Genomic DNA, 15,154 nt, shown 5'->3' on the forward strand with positions numbered 1-15,154 from the left:
TGTTGCTGCTTGGTGTTGTTGATCGAGTATAGACGGTGAGGTTTTCGTTGGTGATCAAGAGTTCATCTACGACCAGCAAGACCAGCAGGATCTTCAGGAGCCCTTTGATCAAGGCAAGTATAGCTAAGGACCTTCCTCGTCCTATTCATGAGATGCACTAAAATTCATTTGCATGTGTCCACTTTGTTAACCTATGTAGGAAATCCTAGAATTTGATCTTGAATACCTTAAAACCTGGATTTATGCATTTGGGTAGTGTTATGCTAGCGCTAAATAATAACCATGATCTTGATACTTGACTAATAATTGAGCTTTAAACAATTTAAGATGACTTGTTAGCAATGACAGGAGGGTTTAATTCCCTCTCCTCAAGGACTTGTTTGTAAGTGATCATCCGGGACTTATAGTACATCTGTGAGGGTTACATGGCTCTGGCTTTAGTTGCTTGGGAGACCTCTTCTAGCTGGCTTAGAGGATACTGCGAGTCGGGTATAGGACAGCCTATGTCCTGTTGTGCCTTGCTATGGAAGCGGCCTTTTATTTTTTTTGGAAGGGGGTTCCTATATTCGATGACCCTGCGACCCTTCCTGGTTAGATGAACTTCTGAGTAGCTTTATGTGGTTTTCGGTGTCTGGACATAATTAACCCATGCACTTGTAAAACCATGACTCACAGTGAAAGTGTACACCTCTACGCAGAGTTAATAAACTGGTATACTAGCCGTGCTCACAGTCACGAGCGGCCAATGGATTCTTACACCATAAATGAGCTCTTGTTTAATTGTGCTTAACTAAGTTGTCCTTAAGCTAATTGTTGTCTTAGTATAATGATCATGTGTTATGGGAATTATGGTACTACCTTGTTGCTAATAAATGCTAAACTTGATCATACACATAAAAGCTACTTGCAGTTCAGCCAATGTCAGCTATTTGAGCCTCATGAACCCTTAGTTATCTTGTTATGTACGACATGTACTTATGCCTTGCTTTATCTTTTATATTGGAAAAATCTCGGATGGGTAACAAATCAAGATTGGATTGAAGATTATTGTGATGCATATTAGGCTTGGTGTTCACCAGTTGACGTCCCTGCTAGAGCTTCCGCAAGAGAGTTATCTTAGTAGTTATTATATTTATGTTTGAGACTATGTGTTGAATATTTATTCGCTATGTAATAAACATTGTGTTGGTACAATTCACAATTTGTCTACTTATGTGTGCGACCGTTCCTGGGGTGCACATAAGACTTTTATACATCCTCTTTTGTTCTTAAAACTGGGTGTGACAGTCAATTAGTTTGCAAGTGTATTTGGGTTGTAGCCAAAGACTGACAAAATCCAGCCATGTTTTATTAAGAACAAAGTTCAAATGTGCCAACCAGATTTGATGTAGAGCCAATACAAGATTTTGGTACAATTCCACTGATTTACGATCTTGATAGTTGATACCAAAATGGACCATTTGGTCCAGCCCACTCTGAGTTTTATTTGTAATCTGTCACAGAAATCCTGTGTGGCCTTAGTGTTGTTAGTTTCGGTATGGAACCGTTACGCTCCTCCGCCCCCGCCCCCACCCCCGTACGCCACCCCCAAGCCCAGATCCACCGCCGCCGGCCACAGCCCCCGGTCCCCGTGCACGACTGTGGACTCCCCACCTCACGCTCGTCCTCCTCATCCCTCTCGCAAGGCATGCGGAGGCCCCAAGCCACAGATTGAGATCGCCCCCTGCCACTGCCCACCCCATGCATTGCCGCCCCGCCGCCCACCCCCAAATCAGCCACCGTGGAACTCCGCGTGCCCGTTGCTACGCCTATGGGCTCCCCTCCCCGCGCTCATCCTCCTCGCCCCACTCGCCGTCCCCCGCCGCTCCCCACCCCATGCATCGCCCCCCCCCATCACACAGCTCCCAAATCAGCCAACCACGCGCCCGCTGTTGCGCCCGCCAATGCTCAGCTCCGCCTCGACGTAATCAAGGCTGCACGAAGCACGTTGGGCAGGCGCATTAGGTTCACCTCCCCCTCTACAACCCCCTGATGAGAGGCTACTACTCCAATGCCGCTATACCAACCAAATCCTGCCTCAGATCTGCTACTGTGAGGGGTACCGTTGGTGCCCACTCCGCCGGGCATTCAACTCCCCACCTTTGGTCCACGCCACCCGGCTTTGATGGAGATTTTCCTTCCCGAGGGGGATGGCTCAGGGCTGTCATCGGGCCATGGCAGCTGGCCGATGAGGCGCATTCACGTGCACGCCCCGTGTCAGAAGATGAAGACGGATGGTCAATGGTACGCCCAAGACGCTGGTGGCGTCTTCCAGAGTTTAAAAGCACGGAGCATTCAACTCCCTCAACCACCCAGGTCAAATCAGCGCACCACCACCACAGCGATGATTTGCAGCGGCATATGAGAGGTAAATGCTTCCATTGTCTCTCCCCTGGCCACGTTGTGGTGGACTATAGGGACCTGGTGCGGTGTTTCACTTGTGGCCACTAGGGGGCATAAAAGCTTTCTGTGCAGAAGCAGACCTTCATCCTCCAGGAAGCAAGCTCCCATGCCCAACACTGCTCCTCCACCACTCGACGTCACCAACTTCCCACCTCTAGGTGCCACGATGATGGCCAGGCCCGGGGACCCCACTGTCCGTCCTCTAGACACCTGCGCTGCGGCCTTCTCTATCGACAACATGGACCAAGAGCTCGACCATCTCTCCATGCATGGCATTGTGGCCTAGCTAGGGGGAACCAGTCAGTGGTGGAGCCAGAGGTCATCAAGAGGGCCATCTACCACTAGTTCCCGGTTCATCTGGAGGATGTCACCGTCATTAGGCACGCCCCTGAAGACTTCTTCGTCGACTTGAAGCACCGGCACCACCGCAACGAGGCTGTGGCACAGGGGACCTTCCCCTATCGCAACCTCGACATCCACACAAGGCCATGGCAGTTGGTCACACACGGCGACATCTGCGAGCTCAAGTATCATGTTCGCCTGTGCCTAGAGGGCATCCCCCTTCATGCCTGGAACGAGAGCATCGCCAAGAGGGCTGTCGCCAGGGCCTGCGACCTCGACTACGTCGAGAAGGCGTCGCTAGACCACGCCGACACTAGGGCGCTCTGTGTCTGGGCCTAGACACATAATCCGTCTGACATTTCGAAGGTAACCTGGCTCACATTGTCCTGTAGGAAGGCTGAGCTTCACAGCTCGCAGCCCACGCGCGGCCATCGGGGGCTCACCTTCAAGGTGCTAGTGCACCTTGATCTATGTCGACGAAATATGGTCGGCAGTCTACCTAGAGGTATGCCCAAGGTAGTAGATTATCGGTAGATAGATGCGCAAGCTACAAACAAGATGGTGACGCAAGAGAGACACGAGGTTTTATCCAGGTTCGGCCATCATGAAGGTGTAATACCTACATCCTACGTCTGATTGTATTGTTGTATGTCAATGAGAGATGTTTTTGAGAGCGGTCCCCTGCCCACCTTATATAGTCTGGGGAGCAGGGTTACAGATCTAGAAACTAATCCTAACCAGTTACAATTACCATAGGTGGCTGGATAAGGATTCCTATTCTAACCGACCAGGATCTTGCTTAATCTCCAAATCTGCCTTGATTACTTGTGTGGGACTCCGAACAGATTGGCCGGGCCATGCGTCGTCTTCTAGTGGGCCAGACCCCCTGGTCTAGGCCGGCCCAAGCCTAGCCATAAGGGTATAGGGGTTAATACCCCCACAATTTGGTGGAGGACCCTCTAGGAAGAGATGGATGGGCTGTTGCTCCCTGCGTATACACATGAGACTATGGGGTCGTTGATGGAGAAAGGACGCCGCATGATCGACACGACCCTCCGCCTGCTGACATCCATGGCAGCCATTGCGACGATGATGACGACCGTCATGGACGCTAAGAGCACCAGGGCGACAACTGATACTCGTGTCTCACTCGTAGCCTTGCGCGGGTGCCCAAGGACCACGAGCAGGAGCAGTCGGAGTCGAGGCACGACGAACATCAACACCAAAGCCTCGAACACGGGGGTCGTCGTAGCCATCTACACGATGCCGCTGCTCGCCATTCTGCCCCAAGCGACACTGCTAGCCATGGTGCCCGCCTTTCTGCCCCAAGCGACGCTGCTGGTCATGATGCAAGCACGAGGGTTCCGCAGCTGCTCACCAAGCCTGCTGAACCCGGCCGCCCAGGGGATGTACAGCGCAAAACCAGGGGACGCAGTAGGGAACGGACATCGCACTAGAGGCCACACAGGCACGCGTGCTCGAAGCCAAGGACCACAACAACATGCTCCAAGTCCCCATCACCACACCTATGCTGCAAGTTGCCTGACTTTAATGATGGAAACAGCAACAACCATCATCCATCACCAAGCCCCCCCAAGGTTCGTGCTAATCAGAGTCCATTCAATGATCAGACTCTCACCCTTCTGCTCCCTGCTTCACCATCCTGGGAGCCGAATGCTACAACTGAGGAAGCAACACGGTGCAAGACTGCACCACCGAGCATCTCATCTTCGGAGCCGCTGATGACTACTGTCACTCTTTCTTGCCTGAATGAACTGTAGGTTCCCCCATCAGCGACCACGACAACACGACACAGTGGCGATCACACAACCTCACTGCTGAACGTCGCTTCTGCAAGGGACGAGTCTAATCTAGGCAGCTGTCGACGAAATATGGTCGGTAGTCTACCTAGGGATATGCCCAAGGTAGTAGATTATTGGTAGACAGATGTGCAAGCCACAAACAAGACAGTGACGCAAGACAGACATAAGGTTTTATCTAGGTTCGGCCACCAAGAAGGCGTAATACCTACGTTCTGCGTCTGATTGTATTGTTGTATGTCAATGAGAGATGTTTTTGAGAGGGGTCCCCTGCCTGCCTTATATAGTCTGGGGGGCAGGGTTACAGATCTAGAAACTAATCCTAGCCAGTTACAATTGCCATAGGTGGTCGGATAAGGATTCCAATTCTAACCGACCAGGATCTTGCTTGATCGCCAAATCTATCTTGACTCCTTGTGCGGGACTCTGAACAGGTTGACCGGGCCACGCGTCATCTTTTGGTGGACCGAACCCTCTGATCCGGGCTGGCCCAAGCCTAGCTGTAAGGGTATAGGGGTTAATACCCCCACAGCTAGTCCCTGAGCACCATGTATTATACTGCGATATGCCATTTTAACCTTCTCCGAACATTGAGGCTTGAGTTCTTGACATCTCTGACCACCATATTCAACCGGAGAAGTAGGTTGTCTGAAGAATGTATGGTGCTCTTAAGAAAAAAGAAAAAGATTTCTGTCCTGGGAAGTGTGCCCACTTGTATTTCTGAAAAGAAATGTAAGTGCGCCTCGAAGCATAGCGTCCTTGATCATCAGAGGCGTAGTAGTCAAAAAATAAACACATTCACCGCAAGGTGAAGTGTGCCCACTTAGTCCCCGAGCCTGGTAGTAGGTGACGCAGGCACATGGTGCCAGAGTCTAAAAAGAATTCCCAGTTAAGTTGAGAACCCAACCGTCGTACAGGCGATATGAGATGCACCGGCAGGTGCATTGTACCGATGTAGTCCCCGAGCTTGCTAGAAGGCGAAGTATGAGCCTTGTAGCAAGGTCTAAATAAATGTCTCTCAACTGTATGTGAGTACAAATCACATGTAGCCGAGGAGAACGGTCTCCGAGTAGTGGTTGGGATAGTCCCTGAATACGGTAGTGGTCGGAGCAATCCCCGAGCACGGTAGTGGTCGGAGCAGTCCCCGAGCACAGCAGTGGTCTAGGCAGTCCCCAAGTACGGCAGTGGTCTGGGTAGTCCCCGAGCACGGTAATGGTTGGAACAGTCCCCGAGCACGGTAGTGGTCAGAGCAGTCCCCGAGCACGGTAGTGGTCGGAGCAGTCCCCAAGCACAAGACATGCAGTGAAGAAACGAACGCCGCTTGTACTATTATTTGGTGTATTTATTTATCTTCTTACTCAGTCAAGTCCAATCTGACATGTCTAGTCAAAAAAGCAGATGGGTATAGCACGTCACACTGTCTTCTTACCCTTTCTAGCAAACAGTCACTTGTCAACTATAACGAGGTGCGTTAGTGTGGGCCCTCTCACACTAGCAACGAAGAGGCACATACACTGGTAACGAAGGGGTGCGTTTATTGGCATAGATCTCGAGGTTGTGAAAACAACCGTCTACGGCACGTGCACATGTCTCCCAAGAATCTCGGGCGGACAAAACGGCGGAACTCTTGGTTATTTATAATATAGAACAGGTAAGTTACTTTTTACCGATCCCCATTACCATTCGCCGCCGCAGCCTTCTTCTTCCTCTTGCGAACCCTAATACTTCCGAAATCATCACCAATCACCCCTCCACCATATCCACCTCCACCAATAAGGGCGGATTCATGGCGAAGAGTGATGCCCAGAAGAAAGCGGAGTCATGGCAAAGGAGTGGTGGAAGTCAAGAAGCAATGAGCAGACCATCGAAGACCTCGTCATCATGGGAGTACTCCACAACAAGGCACTCACAGGATGGCACGCGCCGGAAGGAGAAGGGTACCCTAATCCACAACCAGGTGAGATTGTGGTTTTTGAAGATTTCTTCAAGCGGGGTTTTGGGGTTCTAGTGCACCCTTTCCTTCAGGGGCTCTGTTTGTATTACGAGATTGGGATTTGCAATTTGCATCCCAACTCGATTCTTCTTGTCTCCACCTTCATCCATCTTTGCGAAGCATATGGTGGCTTCCAACCCCATTTTGACTTCTTTCACCATCTTTTCTGCCTACGGAAGAAAGGAATCAGCGGCTCGAAGATAGCCGGAGGTGTGTACCTCAATCTACGTGACGGGATGAAGGCCTAGTACTTGCACTGCCCTTGGAACACATCTTTCGATGACTGGTACAAGAAGTGGTTCTACATCCACGAAGAGCCAAACATGATCACATTGTGTGATGTGGGGTTCATTCCGGAGAAGAAGAACAGCTGGTCGGAGAAGCCCGAGCACTTGGAGTAGATCTCAGAACTTCTTGAGATGATCCCATGGAAGAAACTAGATGGTCCGAGCGTGGTCGGGAACTTTATCAGCCGAAGGATCCAGCCTTGCCAGAGGAGGGTACATCCCGGCTATAAATACCAAGGTAGCGCAGACCCAACTAGGACCAGGCAAGAGGCTCTTAACAAGATAGAAATCAAAGCTAGGATTAGAGAGCTATTCAACTTAGCTAATCCGAATTATGTCAGGTTAAGCGACATCGAGCATGCCTTCAAGTTGGCCCGACCTCCCCCAAAGGTAAATTATGCTGCCTTGTACCTATACAGTTATGTTGTAACAAAAACTGACTGTGTTGTCACCTTTATGTTTCCTAGAGTAATGGTCATGACAGGGCAACAATGTTTGTGTCTCCACCCCCTAGTGTGGATTGGCTACAAGTTACCGGCCCAACCGCCCAAACCAGTGCTAGGGTCGAAGACATCGACAGGGCCGTACTCGGGGTTGGGGAGGAGGCAATGGTCAGGGCTACTGGCAAGCGGCCGGCGGCCAGCAAGCATCATCAGGCCATCTTCCCACTTTCAGATGATGAAACAGAGGATGCAGACATCTTCTGACTCATCCCTCGAAAGAGGAGGAGACAACTAGAGTCAATGGAGCAGGGTGGCTCCTCCGTGCCAGCGAGGACCGCATCACCGACCACTGCAATGTTGAGGACAAGCGATAAAGGGGTCGAACACCAAGCCCCGGTGCTGGTACAGGTCGTGGAAAGAGACCTAGTGACACCCGCAGAGCACGTGGAGCAAGCACGGATGAAGAGACACGCCTTCGCCACATCATTCCATGCTTCCAAGCTGTAAGTCTTTTTAACCTTGATGTAAGCTTACAATTTATATTTGAATACTGTTGTCCTCTGAACTTATCTCCGATACATTAGGTCGGCATCCACCAAAAATCCTGACCAACTAGCCAGGTGTGGCATGGCTCTACCAGTAGTCCCAGAGAAGACTTCCCAGCAGCCGGCTATGGAGGAGCCTGTAGTAGAAGGTCCGCCAGAGCCTCAGTAGACGAGCGACCAGACAACAGTCCCTAAGCAGGTGGTCAAGGGGAGAGCCAAGCCAAGTACAGGTGCTCCGAGCACTAACCCTACTGAGGGGGATACTTCGACACCAAGGGTATTAGAGCAAACCGAGGAGCAGCAGCCGGAGGTGGCACAGAGCAGGTTTGCTGATGATACGGCCCACGAGAAAGCCATAGTGATCGTAGAGGCTGCCAACTCTAGACCAGCGCCACTGCCCGAACAAGAGGCCAAAGAGGACGAAGTAGAAGAGGTCCTGGGTCATCCTCAAGACAAGCGACAACATGTATATGTGTCGCGCTGGCGGAACGACCAATGGGTTATGCATGAGGAAATCCCAGAGGTCAGAGAGACCATGAAGGTTGAACGAGCGGCAAAACGTCTGGTGATGGAAGTCCAGATATGTTTTGCTTGACCGCTTGATCCTGCTATCCATTCAAACTATCTGACTTAGTTTTTTTTACATGCAGGACTTGATGAAGACCGCAAAGTACCAAAAGAAGTGCTTCGACCAGATCGAGGGAATCACAGCAAGCAATAGAGAACTGGTGGCTGAGGTGGAGCGCTTGCACCACCAACTTGAAGCCACCAACCAGGAAAGGACTGAGCAAGAGGCACAGAACCAGAACCTGGTCATCCAGCTCAGTAACAAAGAGCAGGAAAAAACAAGTAAGTTGTCACTTTATCACAACAAGTGCATGACAAGTGCTGTTGCATTGTAGGTAGTAATAGCTGTAGTGCAGGCTTAGAAGCCGAAGTAGTCCGTCTCCAAGAGGAGAATAGCCATGTGGCTGTAGAGTGTGGTCGCCAGAAGGAGGACAACAAAAAACTGGCGCGCGACTAGTCCCAACTCCGGGACCGTACAACTAAGATGAAGGAGGAACTAAAAAGTAAGTGTTCCAGACCACCTTGCTCATTCTGTTGCCCACCTTATCTTGTCGTGGTGTGACATTTTAATGTCTTGTGCGGTTTGCAGTTTTTAAAGTTAATGCTAAGAAACATCTGGAAGCCATGATGAAAGATCGTGATGGCTAGAAGGCGCAATGCCTAGAGATCATCGAGGATTGGGACACATGGAAGAACCGATGCCAGGAGGTGGCAACTGGCATTTTGCCCGTCCTCGACCTTATCGACCCAGCGCTTACAGAAGAAGTGCCAAGGACACCGCAGCTCGGACTGGTCGAGAGATGCCGAAAGGCGTGGGGATGGTTCCAAGAGTTCATGAAGGAGGCGGGTGAGTACACAGGCGCACATGTGCTAAGCATGGTGCATGCCCACTACCTCCTAATCGATCTCAAGCGCCTAGAGGCTGGGTACCCGAAGGAGGTAGATCTAGACAAGGCCGAGGAGCTTCGGATGACCCAGCTGGACTTGTCTTCAAAGATAATTGGCGATATTAACCTGTGTGGAGGTGGGACAGCACCTGTACAGGGTACGCCATCAACAAGTCAGCTAAAAAGGCCATCAATTGCGAGCTAACCGGCGAAACCTGCGGTCTCGACTAGCCAGGCATCGGTGGGGCCATCCTCTTTAGCTCGACCAGTACAAGAGTCCCCGAGACTCGAGCAGGATGTTGAGAGCAGCGAGTAGCGGGTGCCACATGCCCCGACCAGCCAATAGAATAGGCTAGAGCTGTAGAAGAAGGACATAGTTGTGTTATTGTAAACTTGGGCCTCTTCAGGCAAGCTTGTAATAACATAACTGTATATCATCATAAGCTTGTTTGCTTTGTATAAAACGTATTTAAGCTTGAAACTCATGTTGGTGTAACTAAGTGAGAACATGTAAATGTTCTGTTTAGTTGTACCATTTTACTCGACATGTCATCCTAAAAGGTTTGTATGACCCGAATTTGCCATGTGGTAGAAGTGTGAGGTGCATGACCTGTGCACACGTAGACGCGGACAAGTCAAACCAGGGGGGACCTGCCGATCACCCATAGCATAGAGAGCAGATCCCATGCACGCGTTGGGAGGAACCGGAGACAGGGCCTGCTCTGAAAACCCTAGAAGGAATGGTGGTCGGCTTTGACTGGCTAAGTTAGAATAACCATAAAATTCGAAGTGACACATTAAAGTGGTCGGAGAAATCATAATAGCTTTATTGAATGAAATCGAAAGTACAAGAGGAGTACATATCTTAGTAGTTAAGCATAGAAACGCCTAAGCTTGTTGATGTGCCATGAATTGGGTACGTCCGTACTGTCCAGGTGAGCTAACCTATAAGACGTTGGTCGTGTGACCTCCTTGATCATGAAGGGCCCTTCCCATGGAGTTGCGAGTTTATGGACACCAGCCTGATTCGTCTTCCACTTCAGGACTAGGTCCCCGACCACGAAGAACCACTCTCTAACGTTCTTGTTGTAGTACCTGCACAAAATAGCAAGGTATTTGGCTGTACGTACACAAGAATCGAGCCGCTTCTCTTCTGCACTATTCACTTCTAGCTCCCGCACTTCGTTGACCCTGCCTTCATCGAAGTTCTCGACCCATGCTGATCTAAAAGCTATATCTACGGGAAGGACTGCCTCAGCGCTGTAAACCATAAAGTATGGTGAGACACTGCTGTTACGACTAGGCTAAGTTCTGAGGCCCCAGACCACGACTGGTAACTCTTTGAGCCATCTTCTAGGAGCTTTGTCATTTTCTCTGTACATCCTCTTCTTCAATGCATCCAAAATCATGCCGTTTGCCCGCTCGACCTGTCCATTAGCTCTGGGGTGCGCCACCGAGACGTATTTTACTACTATGCTCCTTTCATCGCAGAAGTCCCAAAAAGCATTCCTGGTGAACTGAGTACCCAGATCAGTAATGATACTATTGGGTATGCCGAAATGGTGGATGACCTGGTTGAGGAACGTAACAGCCTTTTCTGAGGATGCCTGTACCAGAGGCATGTATTCTATCCACTTAGAAAATTTATCGATAAGCACAAAGACACATGTGAATTTCCCAGGAGCCGGTTTGAAGGGCCCGATCATATCCAGTCCCCAGCATGCGAAGGGCCAAGAGGCTGGTATTGTCTAGATCTCGTGTGCTGGTACGTGTATTCTCTTGGCAAAGAACTGACAACCCTCACAATGGCGGACTAGCTTCTCTGCATCAGCTACAGCTGACGGCCAATAGAACCCTGCTCAGAAAGCCTTGCCCACCAGCGTTCTCGAGGCCACGTGGTTGACGCAGGAGCCAGAGTGGATTTGGTCCAGGAGATGTTTGCCATCCTCCTAGGTTATACACTTCATCAAGATTTCCTCCTTTGCGTTCTTGCGCCATAGCTTTCCATCGACGAGAAGATACTGCTTACTGCAACGCATCAGGCGCTCGTTTTCTATTCTATCAGTGTAACCGCTGCCATCTGTTAGGTACTTGATGAAAGGTATTCTCCAATCAGGCTCATGAGTGGTCGGAGGTGGCTCGTTGGTGCTCGACTCCAGAACCGTAGCCACCAATTGCTTGTCTGGAGGCTTGTCGACCGTGGAATCTTCCTCTTCGATCGAAGGCGTGAGCAGGTCTTGGACGAATACGCCATGTGGGACTTTGGCTCGGGATGATCCTAACTTTGACAGCGCATCTGCTGCTTGATTTTTGTCCCGGATCATGTGTGTGTACTCGATGCCATAGAACCTGCCTTCCAACTTTCTGATCGATTTGTAGTATGCATCCATCTTTTCGCTGGTCATGTCCCAGTCCTTGTTGAGTTGGTTGATGACCAGAGCCAAGTCTCCATAGACATAGAGACGTTTAACACCAAGCTTGACCACAATGCGCAAACCATGTAGGCATGCTTCATACTCGGTGACATTATTAGATGCTGGGAAATAAATCCTGAGGACATACCGGAGCTGCTCCTTGGATGGTGACATGAAAAGGACTCCTACTCCTGCAACGTCGATATTGAGAGAGCCGTCGAAGTACATCTTCCAATACTCATCGGACCCCTAAGAGGTAGGCGTGCTTAAGTCTGTCCACTCGACGATGAAATCGACGAGTGCTTGAGACTTGATTGTAGTACGGCTTGCAAATTCCAAGGAGAAGGGGCATAGCTCCATTGCCCATTTGACAATGCGCCTGTTCGCATCCTTGTTGCTAATGATGTCTCACAGAGGGTACTCAGTCATGACCACCACACGATATCCGTTGAAGTAATGTTTCAACTTTTGGGATGTTATTAGTATGGCGTAGATCGACTTTTGAATCTATGGGTACCTGGTCTTGGACTCATTGAGTACCTCACTGATGAAATAGATTGGTCACTATACCTTGTAGACATGGCCGGGCTTGTCGTGCTCGACCACCATGGCTGTGGAGACCACTCGATTAGTAGTCGCAATGTAAAGCAGGAGTGTTTCGTCTTCTCTAGGAGTAGTGAGGACCAAAGGTGACGTAAGGTATTGTTTCAGCTGTGTGAAGGCAGCATTTGCTTCCTCTGACCACTCAAACTTTTCAGATGCTTTGAGCAGTTTAAAGAACGGTAATCCTTTTTCGCCTAATCTTGATATGAAACAGCTGAGGGCGGCCATGCATCCGGTAAGCTTCTGAACATCCTTCATCTTTTTGGGTGGCTTCATGTCCAAGACAGCTTTGACTTTCTCCAGGTTAGGGCATATGCCATCGTGACTAACAACGTTGCCAAGTAGTATGCCAGAAGGAACACCAAAGATGCACTTCTTTGGGTTTAATTTCCACTGGAATGTGTTAAGGGCTGCAAAGGTGCATTCCAGGTTGTCAACAAGGGTATGTGCTTCCTTGGTTTTGACAACTATATCATCAACATAAGCCTCGATGAGGTGGTCTTTTATCTCTTCTTTGAGGCAGGCCTGTATAGCGCGTTGGTAGGTAGCCCCGGTGTTCTTGAGCCCAAACGACATGGTCATGTAGCATAGGCGCCGAAAGGTGTAATAAAAGATGTCTTGATCTGGTCGTCCTTTTTGAGAGCGATCTGGTGATAACCAGAGTAGCAATCGAGAAAGAAAAGCAGCTTACAACCGGCGGTTGAATCTACGACCTCGTCTATGCGAGGTAAGCCAAAGGGGTCCTTAGGGCAGTGTTTGTTGAGATCAGTGTAATCAACGCACATTCTCCATTCATTATTCTTTTTGCGTACAAGAACCATGTTGGCTAACCACTCCGATGATACACTTCTTTGATAAATCCGGCTGCCAAAAGCCGTGTAACTTCTACCCTAATCGCCTCCTTTTTGTCGCGAGCGAACCGTCGTAGCTTCTGCTTGATAGGTTTGGCCTTGCCGTTGACATTCAAGGAGTGCTCGATCAAGTTCTGAGGTACACCGGGCATGTCAGCAGGTTTCCATGCGAATACATCCACATTGCTCCTTAAGAACGTAACGAGCGCGTCTTCCTATTTGGGATCTAGGTTGGCCCCGATAAGGGCCATTTTGCTGGGATCACCATCGACCAGCTGAATCACCTTGTGCTCCTTAGACTTGATGTTCTTACGTAGAGCCTCGAGCTCTAGGATCTCTAGGTGGTCGGCCGAGGTCTTCTTGGCGTCGAGCATGGTCTCGGCCATGCGAATAGAGAGGTCGTGAGCCTCTGCTATTTTGAAGCTGTCGTCCTCACAAGTATAAGCTATGTATACGTTGCCCCTGAGGGTTAGAACTCCTTTCTCGGTAGGCATCTTGAGCACCAGATACCTATAATGAGGTATGGCCATGAACTTGGTGAGCGACGGTCAACCAAGAATAGCATGGTAGGTGCCATTGAAGTCAGCGACCACGAAGTTGACGTAGTCGGTGCGGAAGTGGTCTGGGGTCCCAAATTGCACAGGTAGCATGATCTGCCCAAGAGGTGTAGAGCTCTGTTCGGGGAGAACACCCTAGAACTGTGCCTCGTACGGCTTGAGATCCGCCTAGGTTATCTTTAGGGCGGGCAGACTGTTCTTGAATAGTATATCGATGGAGCTGCCGCCGTCGATCAGCACTCTGTTGAACTGAACCTTGTTGATACAAGGATCGAGGACCAGGGGAAAATGTCCTGGCTCAGGTATTGTGGCCCATTGGTCCTTTCTGCTGAAGGAGATCTTGCGGTGAGACCATGAAGGGAGCCGTGGATCGGTGAGGAGGTTATCGATGTTGGCCACGTTCAAGCAAGCGCGGGCGAGCAGCTTGCGTTCTCGTTTGGTCTCGATGGACACTTTGCCTCCGATGATGGTGTGCACACGATCGATTGGCTTGACATACTTATGATGGGGATCTATGTCTTTATCGTCATTGTCCTCGTTGCGCTGTTCCCCTGCGTCGTTAGGCTTGTTGGATGTATCCGGAGCCTGTTGACGCGTGTAGATAGACTTGAGAACGCGGTAATTCTCCATGGTATGGTTTGACTTGGGATGGAGCTAGCAGGGCCCTTTTAATGCTTTGGCATAGTCGTCTTTGTAGTTACGACGTCCACCACCTTTTTTAACGGTGTTGACCTCGCCGTCGTCTTCCCGAGCACGCTTGCCCCTGTAATCGTCACAGCGGTTACGCCGCTGATTACATTGGTCGCGGTGGTCGCGGGAGTCGTTGCGCTGGTTGCGGCGGTCAAAATTGTCGTTTCGACCACGGTTGCCGCGGTAGTCATCGCGGTGTGGGGGGTGGTCAGAGCATGGAACCCCTGCTGCTTCTTCGATAATTATCTTTTTAGCATCGTCGGTGTCCGCATATTTCTTAGCGGTGGCCAGGAGCGTTGTGACCGATTTAGGCCTCTTGCGTAGGAGCTTGTCCCTTAGGGCGTCGTGGAAGTAGAGGCCAGTGATGAAAGCCTCGATTGCCTCATTGTTGGAGATTGATGAGACCTTGATGTGCATCTCCGAGAAACACCGGACGTACTCACGTAGTGGCTCATCTTTTCGATCTCGAATTCATTGTAGATCATATTTGTTGCCGGGTTGCTCACAAGTAGCAATGAAGTTATCGATGAAGGCTTGCTTGAGCTCTTGCCAAGAATCAAAGTAGTTCGCCGGCAAGCTGACCAGCCATTGGTGACCTACGTGGCCAACAGTGACTGGGAAGTAGTTAGACATGACGTGCTCGTCAGCCATGGCTGATCTGCACGCAGTTTCATAGAGCATGACCCATAATTCGGGGTTCTCCTTGCCGTCAT

Source organism: Miscanthus floridulus, chromosome 1 (genome assembly GCF_019320115.1).
Source record: "Miscanthus floridulus cultivar M001 chromosome 1, ASM1932011v1, whole genome shotgun sequence".
Classification (NCBI taxonomy): Eukaryota; Viridiplantae; Streptophyta; class Magnoliopsida; order Poales; family Poaceae; genus Miscanthus; species Miscanthus floridulus.